Genomic DNA, 12,491 nt, shown 5'->3' on the forward strand with positions numbered 1-12,491 from the left:
AGGCAGAGGTAGATAGACTCTTAATTACCAAGGGAATGAAAGATTATTGGAGATAACCAGGATAATAGATTTGCCATTAAAATCATGATCTTATTAAATGGTGGAATAGGCTTGAAGGGACAAGTGGCCTATTCTTGTTCCTTTGTTCATATGTTTATATATTTGTGTATTCAAGAGAAACCTCTTTTAACAACCTCTTAAGTGCTAAGATTAAACATATCTGGTCCTGAAGATTTGTCAGCCCAAACCTCCAACAAATTGTTTAGTAACACTTCTTTCATGATTCTAATTTCACTGGGTTCTTCTTTCCAAGGTTATTTACATCTATTACTGAAATGCTTTTTGCATCCTGTATAGCAAAGTGAGCAAAATATTTGTTATTTTCATCCACCATTTCATATTATCTTCTATTAATTCCACATTCTCATTCTTTAGAAGGCCAACATTCATTTTACTCATCCTTTTCCTCTTTAAATATCTGCAGAAAGTTTTGCTATCCATTTACACATTCATGGCTTGCTTCCTCTCATAGTCTAATTTCTTCCTCCTCTTTAACTTTTTAGTCATTCTCTACTGGCCTTTATATTCTGACCAATCACCTGGCCAGGTATTCATCTTTACGCAATTAAGTTTGATGCTTTTTCTGCCTTTTGTAGTTAAGCATTACTAGTGGTTCCTCCCTTTAGAATATTTTCTTACTAATAAGAATATGCTTATTTTCTCTACCTGTTCTTACCATTCCCTGACCCTCATTTTCAGTCGTATTATTTTCCACTCTTACCATGTCTCTGATTTACCACATCTTTCCATGTTTGGTCCCTTTGTCTCTTTGTTTGGCTTAAACCTTCTTTACATCCCATCTTCTGTGTTTTCAAGAACACTGTTCAGGCATAAACCATTCAAATGGTGAAGAGTCTACATTCCTCAGAATTAGTGCCAGGAACTCACAGACCAGAACCCATTTCTCACACATCATTCTTTGAGCCATGTATTTGTCTTAAATTCTACGTACGCTATGCTAATTTGAATGAGTGTCACGTAATGATGTAGACATTCTGACTTTCGAGGTTCTGCTTCTCAGTTTAACGTCTAACTCTTTATAGTGGCTCTGCATAAATCCCTTCTTTCTTTTGCCCATGTTGTTGGTGCCAATATGAATCATGATAACTGGATCCTCCCACTTTCACTCCCTTTCTAAGTTCCTCTCCAGCTGAAAAAAAATGTCCTGAACCTGGGCACTGGACAGACAACATGGCCATTTGGTCTCAAGCTCTTATCTCCAAAGAATAGTGTCAATTCCCTCATCTCTATACTATATCATATGACCAATATGTTTATTTGTTTCTACTCCCATTTGAATGGCTTCTTGAACCATGGTTTGCTCATTCACTCTATAGACCCCACTCTCATCCAAACAGGCTGAGAAAGCTTCCAACCTGTCAGTCATTTGCAGAGGCTGACACTCCTGCCATCTGAATTCCCTTACCTATCTCACTCACAGTCACACTATGTTGTCCCTGACCACTGGCAAATCAGAGATCTTATTTTAAGTGATGGTGTGACTCCCTTCTGTTTGAAATAAATTAGTTAACTCTCCTCCTGTCTGATGCATCTGTCTGTAGTTCAGCCTCCAGCTCATAAACTCTGAGCCAAAGCTGCTCAAAATTGGAACATTTACTACAAATGTATTTACCCTGAATCACATTGCCAATCAAGGCTTCCCATATGCTACAGTCTTGTCACATCACCTGAATTGTATTCCTTAATGAATTTTTAATTAATTATATATTCATTTACTTATTTTCTCAACTTTTCCATCTATTTATGTACTATGTTAGATTTTAAGAAAAGTGTATAATCACTTGTCAGAGATCACTGAAGCTACCTCCTTTATTAGTGGTAGAGCAAGAAACAATTCCAATCAGCTATAATGGATCTAGGTCGATTTCCTCAGGTTCTTTTCTTGCCTGATCCTACCTTACCTCTTCTGCTCCACTGCCAGTTGGGAGCATCAGCCATCGATTGTGATGTCTAAACATGCCGCATCAGGAGTGCTCAGCAATGAGCTACCATGGTAGAGAAAGCAGGAGAATTGTCTTCAGTAGCAAATACACCATCATTGGTACCTGCTGGGAGAGAATCTGCCAGTCACAGATAGACCCAATAGGCTTGCCTGCAACCAATGAGTACAATCACCCTCAAAGGACAAGAGATTACATTTCCCAGAAATGTCTCCAAGTCTTTAGTTCTAAATGACTTTGGAGATATTTCAAAGAATGATTCTGGATTTTTCAAAGTGTAATTTTAATCTTTGGATATGTTTTGGCCTGTGTGTGCTGAGTTTGTTTAGGAACAGCAAAAGTAACCAAAAATCAAAATAGCCAAACCATTATGTTGGCCAGTAAAATAAAACATCTGTTGCCACTTCCTGAGGTCCATAAATGATAACTGCACAAGGAAATATTTCTAACTTTTATTGCCATATCATATTATTACCTTCTTCAATAATAGATGGATTGTTTAACTACAGAATCCAGTCTAAAAATCTGTTTATGTTCTTTCCAGTCTGTAATCCATGAGTTCAACATCGGAGCAATATGGGTTGCATGTGACAGATCTGTATAAATTGTGTCTGTGTTAATTGTTCCTAGATGATTATCATATGAGTGTTTTGTTACATGGAAAGAAATGAATGCATTGTAAGACTATAGTGAAATAGATATTCATATTTGATTTATTCACAAAGTACATGGATTGTAATATAATTGACTTAATTCATTTCAATTTAATAACTCAAGCATAACTTATACCAGTGTGAAATGGATTTTGTACCATGAAATACTAAATTGATTTTGTTGCAGCACACTCCCCATGCACTAAACTGTATTTAACTTATTCTTTTGTGCAAACACTGGACTGACTTGGGAATCAATCTAGCACAGGCTGCCACTTTAATGCTGTAAATAACATTTAGGAAGGGGGAAATAAACTGCAAAAGTGCAAAATTGATCCAAAATTAACTGTAATATATACAAAGAACAAGGGAATGTCAATATAAAAAAAAGGAAGTGTTGGGTGCATGAAAAGCATTAAGACAGACATGTCTGCAGGACCTGATGGGATCTACCCCAGGATGCCGAGTGAGGCAATTGACGAAATTGCTGGGGCATTGTCTGAAATCTTTATATCCTCTTTGGTCATAGGAGATGTTCCCAGAAGTCTGGAGTTGTTTAAGAAAGACAAAAGTGATAATCCAGCAAATTACAGGCTGGACAACCTTACATCAGTGGAAGCAAAATTATTGGAGAAGATCTTTAGGGATAGGACTCACACACATTTGGAAGAGCATTGACTTATTTGCAACAGGCAGCATGGCTTTGTGTGGGGAAGGCTGTGCAATGCAAGCTTGGTTGAATTTTTTCAGGAAATGACAAAGACAATTCATGAGGGCAGGATTGTAGATGTTGTCTATTTGGACTTTAGCAAGGCCTTTGACAAGGTCCCTCATGGCAGGCTGATAGAAAAGGTGAAGTCACAAGACAGAGTAGCCTTGGAAGTGTGGAATTTTGTGACTGGAGATCTACTACCAATGGTGTTCCGCAGGGATGCTGGAAAGCCTGTTGTTTAGGTAAATGATTTGGAGTAGAATGTCAGTGATCTTTAGTAAGTTTGTGGATGACATAAAGATTGGGGGAACTGTGGATAGTGGGGAGGATTGCCAGAGGATACAGCAGGCTATAGATAGTCTGGAGGCTTGGGTGGAAAAATGGCTGATGGACTTTAATCCTGTCAAATGCGAGGTGTTGCGTTTTGGAAGACCTAATATCGGAGGAAAGTATATAATAAATGGAAGAACCCTTAAAAATATCAACATGCAGAGGGATCCAGGCGTACAGGTCCATAATTCTCTGAAAGTGGCAACAGAAGTGATAAGGTAATAGAGAGGGCATATTGGATGCCTGTCTACTTTAGTTAGGGCATAGAATGTAAAAATTGGCAACTATATAGAATATTCATTTGGCACATTTGGAATTTTGTGCACAATTCTAGTTGTCACACTATCAGAAGGATGTGAGGGTTTGGAGGGGGTACAAAAACAATTTATCAGAAAGATGCCTGGTTTGGAGGAGAGATAGGACAAATTTAGTATATTTTCATTTAAATGTCAAAGGATGAGGGTGATCTGATAGAAGTTTACAAAATTACGAAAGACATGGATAGAATGGTTAGCCAGAGCTTATTCCCAAGGGTACAAAAGTCAAATGAGGGAATGTAGGTTTAAGGTAAAAGTGGGTAGGTTTAAAGGAGATGAGCAAAAAGCTCTTTACACAGATGGTGTTAAGTGCCTGATATGCACTGCCAGCACTGGTGGTGGATGCAGATACAATAGCAAGGTTTAAGAGGCATCTTGATAGTTGATTGATTGATTAATTTATTGTCACATGTACTGAAGTACAGTGAAGAGCTTTGTTCACAAGCAGTATAGGCAGATTATAGGAAGCAAGGATGTACAGATCAGAAGTTGTAAAAAGACTTAAACAGACACTTACAGGTTACATTGCACAGGGCGTGCACTAGGCAAGATCAATATTAGCGTGATCAGCATTATTTTGAGGCTAAAGAATCCATTCATCGGTCTAATAATGGCCAGGAAAAAGGTATTCCTGAACCTGCTGATACATGTGTTCAGGCTTCTGTATCTTCTACCTGACAGAAGAAGTGACAGGAGATCACTACTGGAAATGTGACTAGGCAAGGAATAGAGGAAGATAGACACAGTAGAGGCAAAAGGTTTTTGGTTTAGAAAAGTATCATGTGTCAGTGTATTCTTGGTGGGCCAAGGGGCCTGTTCCTGTCCTGTACTGTTCTTTGCCCTAACAACAATGTTCTAGTAGTAAAATAGAAATCTGGGGAAGAGCTGCTACATTCGTACTTTCCACACAATTGTCATTCTTCCATGAGTCTAAAACAGCATAGTAAATCAGGCGTGAAGAGCAAAAAGAAAATTCCAGTCACTTCTTAACAAGGATCTATGTCCCAATCTCACCTGGGAATGCTAATTTGTCTCCATTTCTAATGGGCATTTGATGACACCAGGGAATATATGTATGGAACTAGAACAAGCCCTGATTGAGGGCTATGCTGTGGGAAGTCCTGACTTCTGGAGAACCATTCTGGCTTTATCAATGATATTTCTTCCGAACTGGACCTGAAACGTTAACTCTGTTTTCTCTCCACTAATGCTCCCAAATCTGTTGCGTTCATCCAGCAATTTCTGCTTCTGTTTTAGATTTCCAGAATCCACAGATTTCTTATTTTTATTCTGGCTTTATCTCTCACTTTTGCACATGAGGTTGTGTAGTTTATTTTGTCCTCACACCATTCAAAAAATGAGAGCTCAAGATCCTGACCTGGCTTATTTATTATTGAATAAATTAGCTTCTGGAATCCACAGGAATATGACAAACAGATTATTAGTCCTTCAAATAAGAGAATGTCCTAGAAACAATTAGTTGGATGGGATAATGAAATCTCTGAGAAAGGGATGTGGAGGAAGAGCATTAGAAATAGGAATGATGCCATTTGGTCCCTCAAGCCTGCTCCACCATTCAATAAGTCCATGGCTGATCCATTGTGACTTGAACTCAATTTTCTGGCATAACCATTACATCCCTTGTGCATCAAACATCTGAACAACTCAACCTGAAATGTATTCAATATCAGCCTCTGCTGCTGTCAGTAGTAGTGAATTTCAAAGATTAGTAAGCTTCTGAAACTCGGTCGTCAATGGAGATTATTTTGAAATTGTGCCCACTAGGTCCAGATAGCGCCATGAAGAGAATCAACCTCCCAGTTTCGACACTGTCCCTGCTATCAGAAGCACAGGATCTTCTGATCAGGTATACCATGGTGTTTACATAAGGGGAAGGGGAAGCTACTGCAAACAATTGCACACAGCTAAACACCTAACGTCTGTTTTTAATGAAGCTGTTGTATGATGCCTTTCGCTTTTTGAAGATATAGGCAGAGGGTGAGGGACTGCCATGGTGTCCTGCCTTTAAGAATTCTTTTCTGGGTAGTAATTGGGTAAAATTTCTCTGTTAAAATTTGGTTGAGAGGAAACTTCAATCTTGGAATAAAGACTTCATATAAAATGATAGGTGAGTAACTAAAAGTAATAAATAACATAAATAAAAACACATGGCCAATAAAGAAGAAAGGACATTTAATCATCAAGAATGAAGATAATTTTCAACTCAATGGTCACAATATAAATGATGGTTATGACTGACACGAGAAATATATGATTTAGAAAAGTGTTTATTTGTTTAATTTTCATTTTATTACTTTGTCTTCATGTGCTCCTGAATACATTGGCTGAAATAATGAATAAGCTTTTAGGCAGACCTGTGACATGTCACTCCACAGACACCTGGAAAATTAAAGAGAACCTGGAATTCCGTAGGAATTCCTATCTCCCTTTTCTGTTCCATCCATTTGCCAAAGGAGGAGGCATGAACAGATGGGCACTTATCTCTGCTACTCAAGAGTCTTTAATTACTTTTCTCTGGGAAAGGTTTATGTTCTTACTCCACTGCTTAGTGAGACCGATGCCAGATCTCTGCCAACTTAGAGAAGCCATGGGGAAATTCCAAGTTTTAGGCAAAACTCTCTGACAGAACCCTTTATTTAAGGCACTGATGAAGTTACATTCTGCACAGCTGAAACAATATTGAAGAGAAGGGTTTTTTTTTAATCATGTTGTGATTGAGGATGAGTGAACTGACTCTTTTCCAAGCCCCATTCCTCTGCCCCTGGTCATAATACAGTTTAGATATCAAATGGGTGGTGATAATACCAATTATATAGCGAGCAGAATGTATTTTGTTCAGTATCAGGAACGAGTCGGAAAGGTTTAACAAATAATAACTAGTTTATTACAAACAAAACTTACTCAAGCAAAGATTATTAATAAAATGTTTAGACTGTATAAATATATGTATAACCATCCTTCCTGCCAAAACTAATCCAGGCACCTAGATAAACACACAAACACAGATGTAGATGGAACCTTAAATTCACTCTCAGAGCAGGATCTGGTTGCATTCCCACTTCTATTAAATCTCACCTATGCAACAATGATAAATAATGGCTGTCAGCACACTCACCGTGAGGGAATCAAGTTTGTTTGGACGTTATTATTTTAAGTTATTTATTGTCACATAAACCAAAAAAATTACAGTGAAAAGTGTTTTGTGCCCACAATCCAGTTCCATTTTGAGTCACAATAAGAATAAAAAGAAATTACATAGAGTTCATCTTCTGCACAAGGGGTCTTTAAACACAGCTGCAGGGCTTCTGCGAGTACCCATGCTTCAGGCCTACAGAGCCAAGAGCCGACAACCTGCCGTGCACCGCCACAGATGACAATTTGTCAAGTCCAAGCTCCATGCCCACTGCAGCCAGAAACCCTTGCACCAGGCACTGCCACTGCCACAGCTGAAGACTTTCCAAGTCCCTGGGCCCACACTCCTGGCCTACCATAGCCAAAAGTCCTCACTCTGGGTGATGCCATTGCCATAGCCAATGACCTGCCGAATCCACGGTCCGGACCGTCCATGGCCAGGAATCCTCGCGCTGGGCACCGCCACCGTTGCAGCCAACAACCTGCCAAGCACCATTCTTGCTTCCCCACAACATCAGAAGACGAAGAAAAGAGAAAAAGAGGAAGAAAAGTTGAGAAAGTAGAGAAAGAGAAGGATGCGGCTGACCCGAAGCAGGTGGGCCCAGGAACCCAAACACTACTTACTGCGCTGGTACCACCATCTTGCACTGTCTGAGGACTCAGGGTGCACCCATGGACAATGTGGGGCCCCTAAGGGTCATTAGCATTAATGAGGTAAACATAGATTCAGTGATGGCACACATCTGGCATCATATGTAGCACGTACATTAACCAATGATATATATTACAAAGCTTGGTTATGAGCAATCATGGCAATGTCATTGATCACGACAAATCCATCCGACTAAACTTCGTGAGACAGAGGTGATCACAAGAGGACTTAAAATTGTCACTCGCATCTGTTAATTCTCAAATATACATTAGAGGTCTCCAAGCTGCCCAAAGACGTGGAGTTGTATTCCTCTTTCTCTTAAAAATAAATCAAAATTTGTGAGAATATAGGTCCACGTAGAGTATTTTGTGACTGATGTTGGGGTAGGACAGGTGCAAGGTGGAAGTACTCTTATGGTAAGTATAATATCCCAATGCATTTATGAGGCTGGTTTTCTACTGCATAAATTGGCACAGGATGTAAAATCTCATGCGGAAGTATTTCATGGCCATCCTCAGAGGCCCCCATGTCCTACCACATCGCAGTTACATTAAAGCCTCATTTTTATTTGATACAACTGCTCAGGAATCACATCAGTGGTAAGGCATTTTATTTCTGATTGTCCCAACACATGTTCATTGCAATTATTCCAAATGGATTCAGCAACAGCATCATTGTCGGTCAGAAATCACAGGACACTAGGTATAATAGTCCAACAGGTTTATTTGAAAACACAAACTTTTGGAGTCTTAATCCTGCTTCAGGTGCTGTGTGATTTCCGATCTTGTCCACCCCAGTCCAACTCATCATCGTTGTTACAGTAATATGAAAACAGTGTGGATGAATTGAGGAGATTCAAAAGCAGCAAAAAAGCCCAAGAATGATGGCCAACCACCCAGCAGCTTCCTGATACCTGAACACATGAATAATCTGCAGCAGAACATCACTCCAGGATGTGGAGAAGGTTTGGAAGGCTCAGAGTGCACTAACCCAGCTGTCATTGCCTCTAGAGGACCAAAGCTCAGTGCAGCCAGGGACTAGGGATGTCCTAATACACCATAACTGAACTGCTTCATCCGCCAGAGTGGCATGTGATCTCAGAACAGTAGGTGCTGATGCCATCCCAGTAACCATGAAGATGACAGTATTGCTTAACTTTACTTGATTAGCATGTTCCAAGCATACACTGGGAGCCTGTGTGAAAACTCACAATCTTTAGCTAACAAATGTATCAAAGAGGCTACCAATGAGTTTGTGCAGTTCACACAAAACTTCATCTCTTTACCCCCTGACAATTGGCTATGTCAGGCACTGGGATCTGCAAACATTACTGTCTTCGCCCTGATACAGGGCACATTGACTGTACAAAAGTCACTCTGGTTAAATTCATCATCAGGAATTGTTCCATTCAAACCATGTTCAACACAACCATGACCATCGCTACTACATTTATAGCATCTGTGCCAGATATTGTGGAGGCTGCCATGATGCCTATGTTCCAGACAACTAGAACATAGAACATAGAACATTGCAGCACAGTACAGGCCCTTCGGCCCTCGATGTTGTGCCGACCTGTCATACCGATCTCAAGCCCATCTAACCTACACTATTCCATGTACGTCCATATGCTTATCCAATGACGACTTAAATGTACCTAAAGTTGGCGAATCTACTGCCGTTGCAGGCAAAGCATTCCATTCCCTTACTCCTCTCTGAGTAAAGAAACTACTTCTGACATCTGTCCTATATCTTTCACCCCTCAATTTAAAGCTATGCCCCCTCGCGCTCGCCGTCACCATCCAAGGACAAAGGCTCTCCCTATCCGCCCTATCTAACCCTCTGATTATTTTATATGTTTCAATTAAGTCACCTCTCAACCTTCTTCTCTCTAATGAAAACAGCCTCAAGTCCCTCAGCCTTTCCTCGTAAGGCCTTCTCTCCTTACCAGGCAACATCCTAGTAAATCTCCTCTGCACCCTTTCCAAAGCTTCCACATCCTTCTTATAATGCGGTGACCAGAACTGTACACAATACTCCAAGTGCGGCCGCACCAGAGTTATGTACAGCTTCACCATAACCTCTTGGTTCCGGAACTCGATCCCTCTATTAATAAAAGCTAAAACACTGTACGCCTTCTTAACAGCCCTGTCAACCTGGGTGGCCACTTTCAAGGATCTCCGTACATGGACACCGAGATCTCTCTGCTCATCTACACTGCTAAGAATCTTACCATTAGCCCTGTACTTTGCCTTCCAGTTACTCCTACCAAAGTGCATCATCTCACACTTGTCTGCATTAAACTCCATTTGCCACCTCGCAGCCCAGCTCTGCAGCTTATCTATGTCTCTCTGCAACCTACAGCATCCTTCGTCACTATCCACAACTCCACCGACCTTAGTGTCGTCTGCAAATTTACTAACCCATCCTTCTACGCCCTCATCCAGGTCATTTATAAAAATGACAAACAGCAGTGGACCCAACACCGATCCTTGCGGTACACCACTAGCAACTGGTCTCCAGGATGAACATTTCCCATCAACTACCACCCTCTGTCTTCTTTCAGCAAGCCAATTTCCGATCCAAACTGCTATATCTCCCACAATTCCATTCCTCCACATTTTGTACAATAGCCTATTGTGGGGAATCTTATCGAACGCCTTGCTGAAATCCATATACACCACATCAACCGGTTTATTCTCATCTACCTGTTTGGTCACCTTCTCAAAGAACTCAATAAGGTTTGTGAGGCACGACCTTCCCTTCACAAAACTGTGCTGACTATCCCTAATCAATTTATTCTTTTCTAGATGATTATAAATCCTATCCCTTATAACCTTTTCCAACACTTTACCAACAACTGAGGTAAGGCTCACTGGTCTATAATTACCAGGGTTGTCTCTACTCCCCTTCTTGAACAGGGGAACCACATTTACTATCCTCCAGTCATCTGGTACTATTCCTGTAGACAATGACGAGTTAAAGATCAATGCCAAAGGCTCGGCAATCTCCTCCCTGGCTTCCCAGAGGATCCGAGGATAAATCCCATCCGGCCCAGGGGACTTATCTATCTTCACCTTCTGAAGGATTTCTAATACCTCTTCCGTGTGAATCTCAATCCCACCTATTCAAGTTTCTGGCTCATTTGAAGGGCTGCATGCCATACAAGCACGTCTGCGAGGTGGTAAGGATTACAAGCTCCAACCATGTCTAATGACTCCTTTAAAAAACCCCTGACTGGGGCAGAACACAGATACAAAGTAGCCCACTCTTCCATCAGGGCCATCATTGCACTGAACTGGGGTATTCGAGATATGGATCCGGAACATGAAACAATCAGGAGGGGTGTTACAATGCATTCCGGAGATCGTGTGTCATGTAAATCTGTCATGCTGTGCTCTTCACAGCTCAGACTGGCAAAAAGTGTTGTCATGGACACTGAGGAGCTGGAACAGCAACAGCAGTCTTCCAAGCAGGAACACGAGGACTTTGAAAGGGAGAAATATCACCCTCACTCTGACAGAACAACGCAGTGTCAGATAAACAAGCCAGATAGGATTTGGGTGAGGTATGCATTTGGTGAACACATCATTCATCCAAAGGCAAACAACCCCAGTTTGTGCACAAAAGCAAATGCTGCTTTTTGATTATTTCTTTCTTTGTTTTTCCTGTGTGCAGGAAATGTTACTCTTATCAACTTTTTGAATGCTTTATAACATCGGTTTCCACACACTAGGACAACATTTTCTGTTCTGATGGACTTTAGGGAAAGTTCAGCTCTCGGTCGGATAGGATTGTAACATCATATGGTGCTAGGTAAAGTTGGCTTCTGAGACTTATTTAATGATCAGGTTTAAGGAGCCACATACTGAGCTCTGCTATGGGCATTATCGATTTGAAAAGCATCCTTAGACAGATAGTTCTCATCTACCCTTCACCTTTCAGCCCTCAGTGCCTGTGATTTCGCATACACTGATAAATTAACATGCAACGCCTTAGATCCCTCCACGTCGAAAGGGAGAATGAGTCTCTGTCCCCAGAGAAGTGTGCAGGCAAGAACGATCATGTAAGCACACACAGAAAATGGCAATAAGTATGGAACATGACTGGAGACAAAGACCTATCACAAGATGTTTCCATTAGCTTTGCAATTCAGCTGTCTCCTCCTAAAGTAGTAATCTTGGCCATGACTGTAAAGATTGAAAGATGTGTGAAATCTATAGATAATGCTTCTCAGAGATGAGCATTGCCTCATCACTGTAATTTATATCCTCCTTGGGATGAGTGAGGCTGCTTACCTCTGACATGGTCCTCCAGTCCTACAGCTAAAATGACTATTGTTCAGACTGGTAAGGATTGAAAGTGCACATATTTACAGATGTGCGGTTCTGTTTACAATGCAGCATCACCTTTGCCACCTTTGGAGTACATGTATGTGCAGCTAGAGTCATAGCAATATAGAGCTTGGAAACAGGTCCAAATCATGTAGGCTAACCAGATATCCTCAGTAAATCTAGTCCCATTTGACAACATTTGGCCCATATCCCTCTAAACCCTTCCTATTCATGTACCCAGCCAGATGCCTTTTAAATGTTGTAATCATACCAGCCTCCACAACTTCCTCTGGCAGCTCATTGCATAATGCACCACCCTCTG

The sequence above is a fragment of the Stegostoma tigrinum genome, chromosome 16, assembly GCF_030684315.1.
Source record: "Stegostoma tigrinum isolate sSteTig4 chromosome 16, sSteTig4.hap1, whole genome shotgun sequence".
NCBI classification, from domain to species: Eukaryota; Metazoa; Chordata; class Chondrichthyes; order Orectolobiformes; family Stegostomatidae; genus Stegostoma; species Stegostoma tigrinum.